At 41.2% G+C, this 19,580-nt stretch overlaps 1 protein-coding gene and 1 pseudogene across 1 annotated transcript in view; one reads left to right on the top strand and one right to left on the bottom strand.

Moving 5' to 3' along the window:
• The window catches only part of LOC103044186 (myelin-associated glycoprotein-like), an 82,273-nt pseudogene that overhangs the window by 2,075 nt on the left and 60,618 nt on the right, over positions 1 to 19,580 (top strand).
• The window catches only part of rps16 (ribosomal protein S16), a 1,145,183-nt gene continuing 1,133,784 nt past the window's right edge, over positions 8,182 to 19,580 (bottom strand). Inside the window, exon 7 of the mRNA XM_049473977.1 lies at positions 8,182 to 8,193. The gene's annotated coding sequence lies outside the window, so the exon portion shown is untranslated. The remainder of the gene's footprint in view (positions 8,194 to 19,580) is intronic.

The raw sequence follows: 19,580 nt of genomic DNA, 5'->3' as shown, positions 1-19,580 counted from the left end.
TGAAAATAGAATCAGCTTAAACTGATTCAAAATGCAGCAGCCAGAGTTCTCCTTAGGAGTAAAAGGAGGGAACACGTCACCCACATCCTTAAATCCCTACACTGGGTACCAGTATGGTGTGATTTTAAGGTCCTATTACTGGTCTATAGATGTCTTAATGGTGCAGGACCAGCATATTTATCTGATGTGCTCCAGCAATATGAGCCGAGCAGAACTCTCAGATCATCAGGAACTGCTCAGTTAGTGCCACCTGAGGTAAAAACTTGGAAACATGGAAAGGGAGTGTTTAGCTACTATGCTACTCTTAAATGGAACCAGTTGACGGAGAGCATTAGAAGAGCACCAACACTACACACTTTTACATCCAGGCTGAAAAATTTCATGTTTGATCAGGCCTTCAACTCAGTTTAAAACACTGCAGCTCCACACACTTTTATTCTGTAACGGCACTTTTATTCTAATTCATTTAGTTAATTTTTCTTTCTTTTAAATACACTACTCACAAAAAGTTAAGGATATTTGGCTTTCAGGTGAAATTTATGGAAAATGTGAAAAGTTCACACTACAGTGATATCATATCATAAAGGATGCGCTGCTGATTTTCTCAAATCAAACAATTTATTGAAACAAAAGTTAACAACAATGGTGGGTAAACCCCATTAAAAAAAATTAAATGTCTCAATAACTTGTCATGTGCCCGTGAGCATCAATTACAGCTTGACAACGACGTCTCATGCTGTTCACAAGTCGACTTATTGTCTGCTGAGGCATGGCATCCCACTCTTCTTGAAGGGCAGCCCTCAGGTCATTGAGGTTCTGGGGTGCAGAATTTCGGGCCTCTACAAGGCGACTCAGCTGATCCCACAGGTTTTCAATAGGATTCAGGTCTGGAGAAAGTGCAGGCCATTCCATTTGAGGTACACCAGTCTCCAACAGCCGTTCCCTGATGATGCGACCTCGATGAGCTGGAGCGTTGTCGTCCATGAAGATGAAATCAGGCCTGTGTTGTTCATGTAGGGGCACAATCACTGGATTAATGATGTTATTCAGGTAGTACGGGCTTGTCACTGTACCATTCACAAAGTGTAGGGCAGTTCTGTACCGACTGGACACACCTGCCCACACTGTAACACCGCCACCTCCAAAAGCTCGTCTGGTAACAACAGTGGCTGATGCATAGCGCTCTCCTTGACGTCTCCAACATCGTTGCCGGCCATCATTTCTGCTCAACGTGAATCGACTTTCATCAGAGAATAGCACTGAGGCCCACTGGTCCCTCGTCCAGCGTAAATGCTCCCTTGCCCATGCAAGGCGATGATGCCTGTGCCTGGTGGTGTGGTCAGGTACCCTTGCAGGTCGTCTAGCACGCAGACCATGCTGATGTAAACGGTTTCGAATGGTCTGACGTGACACTTGAGTGCCTCTCACCTCCCTTAAATGTGCCTGGAGTTGAGTGGCATTTATCATCCGGTTTCTCAGGGCATTGTTCACAATGTAGCGGTCATCAGCCTGGGATGTGGCCAAAGGACGTCCACTTCTACGCCTTTCTGTGACTCTTCCAGTCTCTCTGTATCTCTGTTGCAACCTGCTGATGACACTCTGTGACACTCTAAGCTCAGTGGCCACTTCGGTCTGAGAACGTCCCGTTTGAAGCATCGCAATAGCAAGGTACTGTTGATCTATTGTTAGGTGTCGTCTTGGTCTCATGATGTCAAAATGTGAACAGCATGATGAGGACAGCTGTTTAAACACCAGCTCTAATTGAACCAAGACATTTATTGGTCCATTCGAGGATCAAACACCTGTTGTGAATTTTGCCGTTAAGCTCCTCGTTAGAGAACAGCAACTTGTGCAAAAAGTACTGAACCATTTAACAGTTGGACATTTGCATTCAAAAGCTTAGAGTAGTTCACCTGTAAAGGTTTAAATGAATTTTAGGCTCGTCCTGAAATTTCACCCTAAAGCTGAATATCCCTAACTTTTTGTGAGTAGTGTATATTGTTTTAATCATGTTTAAATCATGTTTTATTCATGCTTTATTGTTATTTTATTTGTATTTCTTTTTTATTGTTATTCTTTTACATGTTTTTTAATTGGACTTCTATATGCTATATAAATAAACTTACCTTTCCTAGCACTAGGCTCATTATGCACATATACAGTGATGTGAAAAAGTGTTTGCCCCTTCATAATTTCTTATTTTCTTGCATGTTACAGATCATCAAATAAATTTAAATATTAGTCAAACCACAAAATGCAGTTTCTAAATGAAGATTTTTATTATTAAGGGTAAAAGAATATCCAAACCTACATGGTAAAAAAGTGTTTGCCCCCAGTTAAAACATAACTTAACTGTTGTTTATCACATCTGAGTTCAATTTCCCTAGCCACACCCTGGCTTGACTACTACCACACCTGTTCTCAACCAGAATCTCTTAAATTGGCCAGCAGACCAAATTTATCCCAAGAGCACAGTGACAGACCCACAACAACATTCAAAGAACTGCAGGCTTCACTCAGTTAAGGTCAGCATTCATGACTCCACCATAAGAACATTAAGGCCTGGCTCAGTTTTGCCAGAAAAGATCTTTTAAAGTTGTTTTGCTCCTTCCGGACTTGGAAGTCTTGCTGTAATAAATGGAACCATAAATTCCACTGTCTACCAAAAAGATCCTAAAGGAGAATGTCTAGCCTTCTGTTCGTGACCTCAAGCTGAAACGAACTTGGGTTCTGCAGCAGGACAATGATCCAAAACACACCAGCATGTCCACCTCTGATTGGCTAAAGAAAAACAAAGAGAAAACTTTGGGTTTGCCTAGTCAAAGTCCTGACCTGCATCCGATTGAGATGCTGTGGCATGATCTTAAAAATGCAGTTCATTCTGGAAATTCTCCAATGTGGCGGAATTACAACAATTCTACAAAAAGAGTGGAACTAATTCCTCCACAGCACTGTGAAAAACTCATTGCAAGTTACTGTAAACGCTTGATTTCAGTTATTGCTGCTACAGGTGGAACAACCAGTTATAAGGTTTAGGGGGCAATCACCTTTTCACACAGGGCAATATAGGTTTGGATTTCTCACTTAATAAAAAACGTTCATTGAAAAAATGCATTTTGTGTTTGCTTATGTTGTCTTTGAATAATGTTTAAAATATTTTGATGATGTGAAACATTTAAAAGTGACAAACATGCAAAAAAGAAATGAAGGGGCAAACAGTTTTTCACACCACTGTGTGCCCATTGAAAATGAATGAATTTTAGTATTAGGCAAATATAAGAAGCTTAGTTTTACTCGAGTTCTCTTGAGTCTCAGACAGTCAAAGAACATCTTCATACTACATCTGCTATGTTCTTGCTGGAATGTCGGCGTGACGTATGCAGGTGTGACAGATCTAATCAATAGGGTGTCCAAATGGGATATGTTTATACTTCCCCTGGAACCTCAATCAAAGTCTCTCAATCTGGATAGAGAGATTTATCAAATATGTTTTTTTGACAATGAGAAGCAGGAATGAAAACAAGCTGAAATGAAATAGGAGTAATGGGGAGTAATTATATGAAAATGTAAGGATTAGAAGTAAAAATTACTCCAGTGAAGTATAAAAACCAAAATTTCTACTTAAGTACTGTAACAAACTATTTGTATTTTATTACATGACATCTCTGCTGATGGTGTTGTAGGTCCAGCCCTGGTGTGTTAGAGGAAGTTGGTGTGTGTGTGTGAGTGAGTGGGTGTGAGGGTGTGTATTAACTGGTGTGTGTCTCTCAGTGCAGATGAGTCCAGTCTGAAGCAGCAGAGTTACAGCAGGAAGCTTGGTAGTGTCTGATCTCCACAGCGAGAGATTATCAGACTCTCCTCCACCCTGAGGGTAAGAACCACTGCAGATCTTCTGAATCTCTCTGTAGAATAATGCAAAAGTATTCGGCCCTCTTGAACTTTTTAACCTTTTGCCACATTTCAGGCTACAAACATATTTTTTGTGAAGAATTAACAGCAAGTGGAACACAATCGTAAAGTGGAACGAAATTTATTGGATATTTTAAACTTTTTAGAATAAAAAACTGGAAAGTGGGCCGTGCAATATTATTCAGTCCCCTTGCATTAATACTAATTAATGTAGCGCCACCTTTTGTTGTGATTACAGCTGCAAGTCGCTTGGGGTATGTCTCTATCAGTTTTGCACATCGAGAAACTGAAATTTTTGCCCGTTCTTCCTTTCAAAACAGCTGGATCTCAGTGAGGTTGGATGGAGAGCGTTTGTGAACAGCAGTTTTCAGCTCTTTGCACAGATTCTCAATTGGATTCAGGTCTGGATTTTGACTTGGTCATTCTAACACCTGGATACGATTATTTCGAATCATTCCATTGTAGATTTTGCTTCATGTTTTGGATCATTGTCTTGTTGGAAGATAAATCTCTGTCCCTGTCTCAGGTCTTTTGCAGACTCCAGCATGTTTTATTCCAGAATGGTCCTGTATTTGGCTCTATTTATCTTCCCATCAATTTAAACCAACTTCTCTGTCCCTGCTGATAAAAGCAGGTCCAAACCATGATGCTGCCACCACCATGTTTTACAGAGGTGATGGTGTGTTCAGGGTGATGAGCTGTTGTTTCTTTTATGCCAAACATATGGTTTTGCATTGTGGCCAAAAAGTTTGATTTTGGTTTCATCTGACCAGAGCACCTTCTTGTTTGGTGTGTCTCACAGGTGGCTTGTGGGAAACTTTAAATGAGAATTTTTATGGATATATTTGAGAAATGTCTTTCTTCTTGCTACTCTTCCATAAAGTCCAGATTTGTGCAGTGTACAACTGATTGTTTTCCTGTGGACAGAGTCTCCCACCTCAGCTGTAGATCTCTGCAGTTCATCCAGAGTGATCATGGGTCTCTTGGATGCATCTCTGATCAGTCTTCTCCTTGTTTGAGCTGAAAGTTTAGAGGGACGGCCGGGTCTTGGTAGATTTGCAGTGGTCTGATTTTCCTTTCATTTCAATATGATCACTTGCACAGTGCTCCTTGAGATGTTTAAAGCTTGGGAAGGGGCGCCGAGTGGTCCAGCGGTCTAAGGCGCTGCCACTATGAGCAGGAGGTCGCAGGTTCGAACCCCAGCTCATGCAGCTTTGCCATCAAGCTGCCGGTGTCAGAGGGAGCAAAATTGGCCCTGCTCCCTCTGGGTGGGTAGATGGCGCTCTCTCCCCACATCGCTCCTACGGTGATGTCTGCAGCTCAGGGCGTCTGTGAGCTGATGTACCGGAGCCGAGCCGCTGTGCTTTCCTCCAAGCGCACTGGCTGCTCGGTAATGCTGCATCAGCAGCAGCTCGAAAAGAAGCGGTGGCTGACTTCACATGTATCGGAGGAGGCATGTGTTAGTCTTCACCCTCCTGGTGTGTTAGGGCATCACTAGTGATAGGGGGAGTCCTAATGAGTGGGTTGGGTAATTGGCCATGTAAATTGGGGAGAAAATGGGAAAAATTAGAAATAAAAAAAAAAAAAAAAAAAAAAAAAAAAAAGCTTGGGAAATCTTTTTGTATCCAAATCCGGCTCTAAACTTCTCCACAAGATTATCTCAGACCTGCCTGGTGTGTTCCATGGTTTTCTTGATGCTCTCTGAGCTTTAAACAGAACTCTGAGACTATCACAGAGCAGGTGCATTTACACAGAGACTTGATTACACACAGGTGGATTCTATTTATCATCATCAGTCTTTTAGGTCAACATTGAATCATTCAGAGACCCTCACTGAACTTCTGGGGCCAGTTGTTCAAAGGTAATCTGATCGGATTTTGGTTATCGGATTGGATAAAATCTTGAAAACGGGTTGTTCAAAAGGGAAAGAAACATTCTGAAATCGGATCAGATCACGTAATTCAATCCTAGTTTGTAAATGGATCAAACCCTCAGTTTCTGTTGTTCAAAACTTTTCAGTAGGATTTGGATAACTTTGATCCAAAAAATCAGGATTACCCTGATCCCAACAAGGGGTAGGATTTCAAGGTGTATTTTAGGAAGAAAATTTAGTAAAACTTTAAAATCAAAGCTTTAAAGTAAAAAAAATACATTTGTACAATTTAGTGTATATGCTTTTATTTAGTTTTAAAGTGATAAAGTAGACATAGGCTACCAATTAAGCCTTTCACTATAGTAAAGTAAACATAAAAACGATCTTGGCCCTATGAAATAAACCTCCCAAAAGATTTCAATAACAAACAAAAATAATATATTCATCTTTTCATCTATGTCACGGTCATTCATCACTGTATATTAATGTCAAAGAAACATTCATCAGATATGAAGCTGACAAAAATTATTTTGAACAATTGCAAAGAACACCAGAGGTTGGTCTGGTTCTTTAACAGGCTCAGGTGCATCCTAAACATCACAGAGAGGGACATTGCGTCTGGTAGCAATGTTATGCAGGACAAAACATGCAAGTGTTATGTTGCATGCTCCCTGTGGTTCGACTCGCAAATAGTTAAGGCATGCAAAGCATCTCTTCAGAACTCCATTTAAATGCTCAATTGCACATATTGTTTTGCAATGAGCAGTATTTAAGCGTCCCTGCGCAGGTGTTGTTACTGCAAGAAAAGGTGTCATCAACCCATGTTGGTTCTTCTACCTGTTCTTTACATAGCTGGTAATCCGGATTAGGTAATCCTGAAAACTGTGTTTCTGGATCAGGGTGATCCAATCCAATATTGTTTTGAAAAACTTAAAAGTAAGACAGATCACCTGATCCTGGATAGCAAAAAATGGGATTGCCAAATCTGGATAATTTTGATCCGGATTACATTTTTTGAACAACTGGCCCCTGGAGTGAGATTGATGCACTGAAAGTAAAGGGGCCGAATAATATTGCACTCCCCACTTTCCAGTTTTTTTTTTTTTTTTCTAAAAAAGTTTGAAATATCCATAAATTTTGTTCCACATTACGATTGTGTCCAACTTGTTGTTGATTCTTCAGAAAAAATTACAATTTCATATCTTTATGTTTGAAGTCTGAAATGGCTGAATACTTTTGCAAGGCACTGTAACTCTAATAATAATAAATGTCAGGACTTTTGGTTTATCAGTGTATAGATCCATTGGAACTAGAGAGACTCATTTTGTTCTGATTTCCCCTGATAATCACATCATCAGTAGAACAGTTTAGTGTAGGTTCTGAGACAGAGCTCAGTCTCTGGTTCAGATTCTGAAGAGCAGAGCACGTCTATATACAGATTCAAGTTTATTTTTAACTAATTTTAACATCATCTGTTGCCATGTAGCAGAAACTGTATATTGTACTTTGTTGGTGTGTCTGCTGGGATGTTAAGAATGAAATAATTGTTCAAATAAATAACGTAGCAATGTTGTCATGTTGTAATGTAGTTTTGTAATTGCTTTTCATTTAAAAAGGTAGGACATGCTTATATATATATATATATATATATATATATATATATATATATATATATATATATATATATATATATATATATATATATATTTTTTTTTTATGTTATACAAATGTTAAAATGACCACATTCTTTCAGTACAATATAAATATATGCTGTATTTCTGTGTTTCTCTCCTCCAGGTGGAATTTCCTCTACAGAAAGATGAAGCTAACCCAGACTCTTAGTGTGGTGTACTGTATGATCAGAGGTATGTGTGTGTTCAGACTTTGTATACTGTAAATAATGTGTATTCTAAGTGGAATCTAGTTACTTTGTTACTTTATTAATGTGTGTGTATGTGTCTGTGTCGCAGTTGTTTGGATGGATTTCTCTATTACTCTTCCAGAGACTGTAGAAGCTGTGTGTCCTCATTCCATGTCAGTTTGAGATTGATTCAGTCTATGCTCACTTATTAAAAGACACTTCTGTAGGAAAATGGCTTAAAGATGGCACTGAGTTTAACAATATAGTATTTTACTCCTCAACTCCTGATAAAAACCAGAATAAAGGAAAAATAACAGGAGATCTCAGTAAGAAGAACTGCACCACCATCTTCACCAGCATCAGTCCAGATACCAGTGGGAAATATTACTTCAGAATCGAGGGAGAAGGAGGTCTGAAATGGTCTTATAAAGAGTCACATGTTTCTATAAGTGTCAGAGGTGAGTGATATGATTAAACCTAATTCATAGTTTTATCATATTAATGAAGATTTAAATAGAAATCTGATGATGCTCTAACTCTGCACAAATATGTGTGTTTCAGACTCTCCCCCTAAACCCACTCTGAGTCTGAACGTGGATCAGGAGAAGGTGAAGGATCTGAAGAATGTGATGGAGGGCAGCTCTGTGAATCTGATTTGCTCTGCTTTAGCCCCGTGTCCCTCCAACCCCCCCAATTTAACATGGACCAACGTGCCCTCCATCATCAGTGTCCAGGAGATCCAGAACACCACCTTCATCTCCTCTCACCTGAGCTTCACTGCATCTCACCTTCATGATGGAGATCAAATCACCTGCAGTGCCTCCTACCAGCTGGAGGCCAAACCCATCAAAAGCGTTTCAAGCTCTCGTCTGTTGCTCGTTCTGTGTAAGACTGACTTTATTAAGCAGAAACATTACTCAGTAACTAGAGCCCTATGAATTCCACAATGTGGAGAACACTGACAGAATCACAGAAATGTAGAATAAAAGCAGAATTCAAACATAAATACAGAATACTCTCCAAAAACTGTGAATTTGTTCTTATGTGTGTGGTAATGTCCGAATGACAAGCGTCCTGTAGCCAAAAACATCTAAAAAAAAAACTGGTACACACTAAAGCTAACTGTTGCTACTCTTGTGGAGAAACTATACAACTAAATTACATATGTAGAGCTGCATTAAATTAAGGGTTTAAGGGCATTTTTAAAAGAATCTTTGTTTAAAGATTAATAGATTTTCTGCAATTTACATTACAAGTAGCAAGCACTAAAGCACAAGTTCTAAAGCACTTTTGTTTATTTATTGTATTTATTATTTACTTAATTACAATAAATGTTGTTAATTTTTACAGCTTTTTTTGTGCTTTTTCTAAATGTAATTGTAGCAGTTTCATTACATACAAAGTTGCCATTTGCTTCACTTTTTGTTTCCTTCTATCTATAAAAAGAAATTTAAAGTGTGACAAAAAAACATAAAAAAAATAAAATGGAATTTATAGGGGCCAAAATAATTATGGAACTGTTGGTAAAAATTTATTTACTTTAGTTCTTAATCCTGTATTTCTTCTCTCAGATCCTCCGAGAAACACGTCTGTATCAGTGGTACCTCCTGGTCCAGTTCTGTTGGGGAGTTCAGTGTCTCTGATCTGCAGCAGTGATGGAAACCCAGCAGTGCTGAACTTCACCTGGTACAGAGAGAATGGAGAGCAGATAGGGACTGGAGACACTCTCAACATCACAGAGACTAACAATACACACAGTGGTTTATACTACTGTAGAGCTCAGAACCCACACGGAACCCACAACTCATCTGTGCAGCTGGATGTTCACTGTACGTACAGTGCTGGAATGATATATTTACATTTGAGGAATTGGGCACTAATTGAGTTTGTTTGATTTTAGATTTTTATAAATAGATCTGGGCAAAACTGAAAAAAAAAATAATCTTGATGTTCTTCAATCTTAGTGTCGAATAAAACATTTTTCCTTCAAGTTTTTATTCATAGCTGTGTGAAAATAACTAACAGTACTATCTAGCTCTTGATTTAGATCAAATACAGTGAAGAAAATAAGTATTTGAACACTCTGGGACTTTGCAAGTTCTCCCACTTAGAAATCATTTGCAGGGTCTGAAATTTTTATCTTAGGTGCATGTCCACTGTGAGAGACATAATCCATAAAAAAATCTGGAAATCACAATGTATGATTTTTTAAAATTATTTATTTGTAGGTTACTGCTGCAAAGAAGTATTTAAATGTGAAAATTAATGTTAATATTTGGTACATTAGCCTTTGTTTGCAATTTCAGAGGTCAACGGTTCCTGTAGTTTTTCACCAGGTTTGCACACTGCAGCAGGGATTTTGGCCCATTCCTCAATACAGATCTTTTCTAAATCAGCCAGGTTTCTGGGCTGTCGCTGAGTTTGAGCTCCCTTGGTTTGCTTCTTACAGAGCAACTCCTTGGTTATCCTGGCTGTGTGCTTTGGGTTATTGTCATGTTGGAAGACCCTGCCACGGCACATCTACAATGCTCTAACTGATGGAAGGAGGTTTTTAACCATTAATAATAAAAAAACACCCTTAAAGCATGATGCTTCCACCCCAATGCTTTACAGTAGGGCTGGTGTTTTGGGATGCTACTCATTATCCTTCGTCCTCCAAACATGGAGAGTGGAAATAAGACCAAAACGTTCTATTTTGGTCTCATCTGACCACAGAATTTTCTCCCATGACTCCTCTGGATCATCCAAATAGGCAAACTTAAGACGGGCTGAACGTTTGCTTCCGAGCCATGCGTGACTTTAAAATATGACATGTAGTGTATTACCCACAGTAACCTTGGAAACAGTGGTGCCAGCTCTCTTCAGGTCATTGATTAGCTTCTCCTGTGTAGTTCTGGGCTGGTTCTTCCTTTCTTAGGATCATTGATGCGCCACGAGGTGAGATTGTGCATGGATCCCCAGTCCGAGGGAGATTAACAGTCATGTTTAGCTTCTTCTATTTTCTAATAATTGCATGGCATGGGTGGAGCAATTGGCCTTTCATTGAGTAGAATGCTAGACATGATATTGAGAGAATAACTATGGACTATTTGTCCATTAGGCAGCATGTAAATAGCAGTCTGAGGGGCTAATCACTGATCCCTGAGAAACACCTTGCATAACGTTTTAGCTTTACATAAGGTTTATTGTCTCATACTGCTGCAGAGTCACAAACATATTATCTCTCAGTTTCATTGGGCTTAAATAGAGGAAAACTCGGATTGGTAATGCTGATTGTAGAAAGATGAGTGGAAAGTATATTGTGATTTGTTGTATCAAAGGCAGAACAGTGTGCTAGAGGGCACTGGGGTGGCTGGCATCCAGAATATCATTAGCGTCAATAGGAGTGTCTCATTAATGAGCTAAAAAACAAAATCAAAAGTCACATTATTTTCAATTTTGAAAAACTACAATTGGGAGTTTGCACCTTTTCTAGTAATAGACATAAGCCTGTGATGGTCAAATGGTTTGGTTATGACCTTTGACTGTAGAATACAATGTTGAAACACAGAAAAATAAAATAATACATTCATTATAATCCAGTGAGGCTACAATCTGCTCATGCGCCATCATCTTACACATGATATGTGTTAGAATACAGAATGGGGCAAAACGGTATAAGACGAACATTGAGATAATGATATAGACAGAGAGGAGGATGGCTACAGGGATAGAAACGAAAGCGCAGCGAAAGTTCTACTAAAGACTCCAATGCTACGTCACCTAATTACCTATCCAATCAGCTGTTCCCTCTGCCTTTAAATAAGATCACTCATTCAGTACCTTTGCTGCCTTTCAGGCGCTGATGGTCGTTCTTAGTGTCGTCCGGAGTTCTCTCATTTATGTCCCGTTCTCGCCTCTTGTGTGTCCGACCGGCGTCCCGTGCTGGCCTCCTGCTGCTGGCCCCCTGCTGCTGGCCGCTTTGACGTCGGACCCCTCCCGCTCCTGCTACCGGCGCCTCCCACTCCTACTGACGGCTGCTGCTCCCCTCGTCCGGTCGGCGGTGCTTTGAAGATGAAATCTGCTTGCCACGCGCCGCGCCGTTGGCTGGCCGGCCCGCTTCTCTACCCCCTCCTGCTCTGTCCTGCCGCCGCCCCAGCCCAATGTCGGCGATAAGCCCCAGCTGTCCCGGTCCTTCAGGCGGTCGCTGTCTCGGTGTGGAGTTCAGACTCTCGTTTGGTCGCTGTCGAAGAGCGTTGTGAATCTGCTTCCGGGTTGCCTCTCCCTGCAACGCAGTGTTCTGTCGTATTGTGCAACCCATCCAGATGTGCTTCTCGACGCCAGTGCCCATGCGCGGGACCATTGTTTGTTTTCTTCTTTTATGGTTTTCTGTTAAGTTGCGGTCTCCCCTCCTTGCTCTAAACTGTTCTCCAATATTTTGTTTCGGCTTTATGAATTTCCTGCTGAAGCATGTTTGAATATGGGGCTTTTTCTAGCACTTTTACTTTTTTATTTTGTACTAGAGTTGCACGGTTCGACAGGGTGGCAAAGTGCAACAGAACACCGGTTCACCCGGCCCCTCTGCCTTCGCTCCGCCTCCCCTGGCCTCTGCTGCTGCAGTTACGACTGGCGCGGGCCTGCCCGGATCTTTCTCCTTCTGGCGCGCTCTCCCTGGAACTTTTACCGTCGCTGCGCTGGTTGGCGCGCTCCCTCCTGAATCTTCTACTGTTGATGCGCTGACTGGCGCGCTCCTGCCTCGAACTTCGACTGTTGCTACGCTGACTGGCGCGCTCCTGCCTGGATCTTCGACTGTTACAGCTACTGCGCTGCTGGTGCGCTTCTGCTGGGTCTGCTGCTGCTGCTGCTACTGCGCTGCTGGTGCGCTTCTGCCGGATCTGCTGCTGTTGCTGCTGCTGCGCTGCTGGTGCGCTTCTGCTTGATCTGCTGGGTCTGCTGCTGCTGCTACTGCGCTGCTGGTGCGCTTCTGTCGGATCTGCTGCTGCTGCTGCGCTGCTGGTGCGCTTCTGCCGGATCTGCTGCTGTTGCTGCTGCTGCGCTGCTGGTGCGCTTCTGCTTGATCTGCTGGGTCTGCTGCTGCTGCTACTGCGCTGCTGGTGCGCTTCTGTCGGATCTGCTGCTGCTGCTGCGCTGCTGGTGCGCTTCTGCTGCTGCTGCTGGTGCGCTTCTGCTGGATCTGCTGCTGCTACTGCGCTGCTGGTGCGCTTCTGCTGCTGCTGCTGCTGCTACTGCGCTGCTGGTGCGCTTCTGCTGGATCTGCTGCTGCTACTGCGCTGCTGGTGCGCTTCTGCTGGATCTGCTGCTGCTGCTGCTACTGCGCTGCTGGTGCGCTACTGCCGGATCTGCTGCTGGTGCTGCTGCCCTACCTGGCGCTTCTGCCGGATCTGCTGCTGCGCTGCCAAGCGTGTTTCTGCCTGGGTCCTCTGCTGCCATGGCCTCTTCCTCCTCCTGTTTAGCTACTGGCCCGGCTTTTGGTAGGCCGTTTGTTTCTCCTGATGCTGCTATGGTTTTCCCCGCGCTTGCGTGCTGTCATCCTACAAGGTAAGGTTCTTCTTTTGCCTTCCTTCCGAAGCCCGTTTGCCCCCGGCGCATGGATGGTCCTCCTCGCGGTCTTTTGACCTTGTGGCTTCTACCTCTTCTTTTTTTTTCTGTTCTGTCTCCTGTTCGCTGTTCTGTTGATTTTCAGGACTCTAACTCCTTCCGTCGGGGACGTGATGCTGCTGCTGCCTGAGTTTTGATTCAGTCGCACTACTCGGACATTATTCTACTACTCACTACTTCATTCTTTCCGCCATCTCTTCCCCGACCTCGTTACATGCTGTTCTGCTTGCAGTTAAACCTAAGCTTAATCACTATGTTTTAGCACCTGTAGTTGATTTTATTTTGTCTAAATGAGTTAACAAGCCCCACACATTCCAACTCTCCGGTTTGGTTTAACTTTAAAAACGAAACAAAATACATCATAAAAAAACATGTGAACACACTGTATTTGCTTATTTGTCAGAGGTGTGTGGGGCAGGGTTAATAAAGTAATTACCTGAAGAAGGTTCTGTGTCCTGGACTAGGATGTATTTCTGTGTAGTTTAGCATGGAGCAGTACCAGAGATGCATTATCTTCAGTGTTATGAAAAACTTTGGTCACTCCTTAAATGTTCATAATTATCCTTTATAAATCATTTGTTGCTTGGATCAGCAAATTCAGTTTAATATATCACATAGCACACAAACACCGTGATATTTGAGAAGTGAAATTAAGTTTAAAGGATTTACAGAAAGTGTCCAAAAAATTCTTGCATGCAGGTGTATGAATTTGGGCATCATTCTCTTTTTATTTATTTAAATACCTTTAGTACACATTTTTTTTGGTAAGCTCATTGACCCTTGACCTACATAGGATACAACAAGCTATTTCATTGTCAGTTTCCACTGTAAGGAACATAATGAGGAAGTGAAGTGGCAGAACAAGAAAAATCTCAGATGATCAGAGAAGGATGGCGAGAACAGTCATAGTGAACCTACAGACCAGCTCCAAATACCTACAGCATCATCTTGCTGCAGATTGTGTCACTTAGATCTGCTGCTGCTGCTGCGCTGCTGGTGCGCTTCTGCCGGATCTGCTGCTGTTGCTGCTGCTGCGCTGCTGGTGCGCTTCTGCTTGATCTGCTGGGTCTGCTGCTGCTGCTACTGCGCTGCTGGTGCGCTTCTGTCGGATCTGCTGCTGCTGCTGCGCTGCTGGTGCGCTTCTGCTGCTGCTGCTGGTGCGCTTCTGCTGGATCTGCTGCTGCTACTGCGCTGCTGGTGCGCTTCTGCTGCTGCTGCTGCTGCTACTGCGCTGCTGGTGCGCTTCTGCTGGATCTGCTGCTGCTACTGCGCTGCTGGTGCGCTTCTGCTGGATCTGCTGCTGCTGCTGCTACTGCGCTGCTGGTGCGCTACTGCCGGATCTGCTGCTGGTGCTGCTGCCCTACCTGGCGCTTCTGCCGGATCTGCTGCTGCGCTGCCAAGCGTGTTTCTGCCTGGGTCCTCTGCTGCCATGGCCTCTTCCTCCTCCTGTTTAGCTACTGGCCCGGCTTTTGGTAGGCCGTTTGTTTCTCCTGATGCTGCTATGGTTTTCCCCGCGCTTGCGTGCTGTCATCCTACAAGGTAAGGTTCTTCTTTTGCCTTCCTTCCGAAGCCCGTTTGCCCCCGGCGCATGGATGGTCCTCCTCGCGGTCTTTTGACCTTGTGGCTTCTACCTCTTCTTTTTTTTTCTGTTCTGTCTCCTGTTCGCTGTTCTGTTGATTTTCAGGACTCTAACTCCTTCCGTCGGGGACGTGATGCTGCTGCTGCCTGAGTTTTGATTCAGTCGCACTACTCGGACATTATTCTACTACTCACTACTTCATTCTTTCCGCCATCTCTTCCCCGACCTCGTTACATGCTGTTCTGCTTGCAGTTAAACCTAAGCTTAATCACTATGTTTTAGCACCTGTAGTTGATTTTATTTTGTCTAAATGAGTTAACAAGCCCCACACATTCCAACTCTCCGGTTTGGTTTAACTTTAAAAACGAAACAAAATACATCATAAAAAAACATGTGAACACACTGTATTTGCTTATTTGTCAGAGGTGTGTGGGGCAGGGTTAATAAAGTAATTACCTGAAGAAGGTTCTGTGTCCTGGACTAGGATGTATTTCTGTGTAGTTTAGCATGGAGCAGTACCAGAGATGCATTATCTTCAGTGTTATGAAAAACTTTGGTCACTCCTTAAATGTTCATAATTATCCTTTATAAATCATTTGTTGCTTGGATCAGCAAATTCAGTTTAATATATCACATAGCACACAAACACCGTGATATTTGAGAAGTGAAATTAAGTTTAAAGGATTTACAGAAAGTGTCCAAAAAATTCTTGCATGCAGGTGTATGAATTTGGGCATCATTCTCTTTTTATTTATTTAAATACCTTTAGTACACATTTTTTTTGGTAAGCTCATTGACCCTTGACCTACATAGGATACAACAAGCTATTTCATTGTCAGTTTCCACTGTAAGGAACATAATGAGGAAGTGAAGTGGCAGAACAAGAAAAATCTCAGATGATCAGAGAAGGATGGCGAGAACAGTCATAGTGAACCTACAGACCAGCTCCAAATACCTACAGCATCATCTTGCTGCAGATTGTGTCACTTTGCATCGTCCAACTATTCAGCACACTTTGCACAAAAAGAGGCTGTATGAGAGAGTACAATCTATACAGCTGCTATATATGCTGTGAATGCTTTGACCTACTCTTTATTTATATCTTCATAGCTTTTCACAAATACTCAAGCCAATGCTCATCAATTTACAGACCATCTCCTAAGACCTACAAAATCATCTTGAAAAAGAAAATCATTCTCATTCTCTCTCATTCTCATTCTTTCTCTCTCTCTCTCTCTCTCTCTCTCTCTCTCAGTCTCTCCTCAGGCCTCTCTCTCCTCCCACTGTAACAGCAGTGATGGTGGGATCCTGTGTGTCTGTGAGGCTCATGGATTTCCTATTCCTAAACTGGAGTGGCGAAGTTCTGTTTCATCCTCAGTGAATCGATTCATCAGGGAGGAGCCTGTGGGCAGTGCGGGCCTGAGGAGCATCATCACCATTGGTCCATTGGCTGCAGACACGCCCACCCTGAAGTGTATCGGCTCCAATGACGTGTTCAGCACCAGTGCAATGTTCAGTCTGGTCTACAAAGGTAAGCAGTTACAGCAGGTTTTAAACTGACTTTATTCTCATTAAACTGAATGAATACGTTCTTTCAGTTCTGATCTGAATAATGTTCCTCCAAATGCTGACCAAGAATGTTCAATTTACAGAACAAAAACAGACTCTTCTGCCGTATCTGATCCTTACAGCACTTCTCCTTCTGTCTGCCTCTATTAATGGATTTCTGATCTACAAACTAAAACAGTAAGTCTTACCCAGTGCTGACTGTGCTCTTATTAAACACAGTGCTGACTGTGCTCTTATTAAACACAGTGCTGACTGTGCTCTTATTAAACACAGTGCTGAATACGCTCTTATTAAACACAGTGCTGAATACTCTCTTATTATACACAGTGCTGAATACACTCTTATTAAACACAGTGCTGAATACACTCTTATTAAACACAGTGCTGAATACACTCTTATTAAACACAGTGCTGAATACACTCTTATTAAACACAGTGCTGAATACACTCTTATTAAACACAGTGCTGAATACACTCTTATTAAACACAGTGCTGAATACTCTCTTATTATACACAGTGCTGAATACACTCTTATTAAACACAGTGCTGACTGTGCTCTTATTAAACACAGTGCTGACTGTGCTCTTATTAAACACAGTGCTGAATACACTCTTATTAAACACAGTGCTGAATACACTCTTATTAAACACAGTGCTGAATACGCTCTTATTAAACACAGTGCTGAATACACTCTTATTAAACACAGTGCTGACTGTGCTCTTATTAAACACAGTGCTGACTGTGCTCTTATTAAACACAGTGCTGACTGTGCTCTTATTAAACACAGTGCTGACTGTGCTCTTATTAAACACAGTGCTGACTGTGCTCGTATTAAACACAGTGCTGACTGTGGTCTTATTAAACACGGTGCGTAATATGCTCTTATTAAACACAGTGGTGACTGTGCTCTTATTAAACACAGTGATGACTGTGCTCTTATTAAACACAGTGCTGAATACACTCTTATTAAACACAGTGCTAAATATACTCTTATTAAATACAGTGCTGACTGTGCTCTTATAAAACACAGTGCTGACTGTGCTCTTATTAAACACAGTGCTGACTGTGCTCTTATTAAACACAGTGCTGACTGTGCTCTTTTTATACACAGTGCTGACTGTACTCTTATTATACACAGTGCTGACTGTGCTCTTATTAAACACAGTGCTGACTGTGCTCTTATTAAACACAGTGCTGAATACGCTCTTATTAAACACAGTGCTGAATACTCTCTTATTATACACAGTGCTGAATACACTCTTATTAAACACAGTGCTGAATACACTCTTATTAAACACAGTGCTGAATACACTCTTATTAAACACAGTGCTGAATACACTCTTATTAAACACAGTGCTGAATACACTCTTATTAAACACAGTGCTGAATACTCTCTTATTATACACAGTGCTGAATACACTCTTATTAAACACAGTGCTGACTGTGCTCTTATTAAACACAGTGCTGACTGTGCTCTTATTAAACACAGTGCTGAATACACTCTTATTAAACACAGTGCTGAATACACTCTTATTAAACACAGTGCTGAATACGCTCTTATTAAACACAGTGCTGAATACACTCTTATTAAACACAGTGCTGACTGTGCTCTTATTAAACACAGTGCTGACTGTGCTCTTATTAAACACAGTGCTGACTGTGCTCTTATTAAACACAGTGCTGACTGTGCTCTTATTAAACACAGTGCTGACTGTGCTCTTATTAAACACAGTGCTGACTGTGCTCTTATTAAACACAGTGCGTAATATGCTCTTATTAAACACAGTGGTGACTGTGCTCTTATTAAACACAGTGATGACTGTGCTCTTATTAAACACAGTGCTGAATACACTCTTATTAAACACAGTGCTAAATATACTCTTATTAAATACAGTGCTGACTGTGCTCTTATAAAACACAGTGCTGACTGTGCTCTTATTAAACAGAGTGCTGACTGTGCTCTTATTAAACACAGTGCTAACTGTGCTCTTTTTATACACAGTGCTGACTGTACTCTTATTATACACAGTGCTGACTGTGCTCTTATTAAACACAGTGCTGAATACACTCTTATTAAACACAGTGCTGAATACACTCTTATTGAACACAGTGCTGACTGTGCTCTTATTAAACACAGTGCTGAATACACTCTTATTAAACACAGTGCTGACTGTTCTCTTATTAAACACAGTGCTCAATACACTTTTATGAAACACAGTGCTGACTGTGCTCTTATTAAACACAGTGCTGAATACAATCTTATTAAACACAGTGCTGAATACACTCTTATTAAACACAGTGCTGACTGTGCTCTTATTAAACACAGTGCTGACTGTGCTCTTATTAAACACAGTGCTCTATACACTTTTATGAAACACAGTGCTGAATACAATCTTATTAAACACAGTGCTCAATACACTTTTATGAAACACAGTGCTGACTGTGCTCTTATTAAACACAGTGCTGAATACAATCTTATTGAACACAGTGCTGAATACACTCTTATTAAACACAGTGATAACTTTGTTTTGCTAATTCTCTGCTCTTATTAAACACAGTGCTGATTGTGCTCTTATTAAACACAGTGCTGAATATGCTCTTATTAAACACAGTGCTGAATACACTCTTATTAAACACAGTGCTGAATACACTCTTATTAAACACAGTGCTTAATACACTCTTATTAAACACAGTGATAACTTTGTTTTGCTAATTCTCTGCTCTTATTAAACACAGTGCTGATTGTGCTCTTATTAAACACAGTGCTGAATATGCTCTTATTAAACACAGTGCTGAATATGCTCTTATTAAACACAGTGCTGAATACACTCTTATTAAACACAGTGTGGATGTTGTTTGTGTTTTCTTTTTCATTGTTTTATATTTATTTATTTGTCCACTTTTTTCATTAAGGTCTGATATCCAGATTAGCATTTAAGGTTGTGAAAGTTTTAGTAAGCAGAAATATTGAATTCATTAAAAATAATGTATGTTTTTTTATTTTAAAGTAAAGACACTAGTAGATGATTCAATAATCAGTAAATTACTGATTGTAGGATAATCTTAAGTGTTCTGTGCTGCTGTGTTTAAATCTGTCTTTACTTATCTTCTTTTCTAGACAGACCATCAGAATAAATGTGAGTTTTGTTTCTATTACTGAAAAAAATATTAATATTGCATCTAAACAGGGAT

The sequence above is a fragment of the Astyanax mexicanus genome, chromosome 2 (genome assembly GCF_023375975.1).
Source record: "Astyanax mexicanus isolate ESR-SI-001 chromosome 2, AstMex3_surface, whole genome shotgun sequence".
Lineage (NCBI taxonomy): Eukaryota > Metazoa > Chordata > Actinopteri > Characiformes > Acestrorhamphidae > Astyanax > Astyanax mexicanus.
The sequence above is the reverse complement of the archived record's forward strand: the minus strand, read 5'-3'. Positions and strand labels throughout refer to the sequence as shown.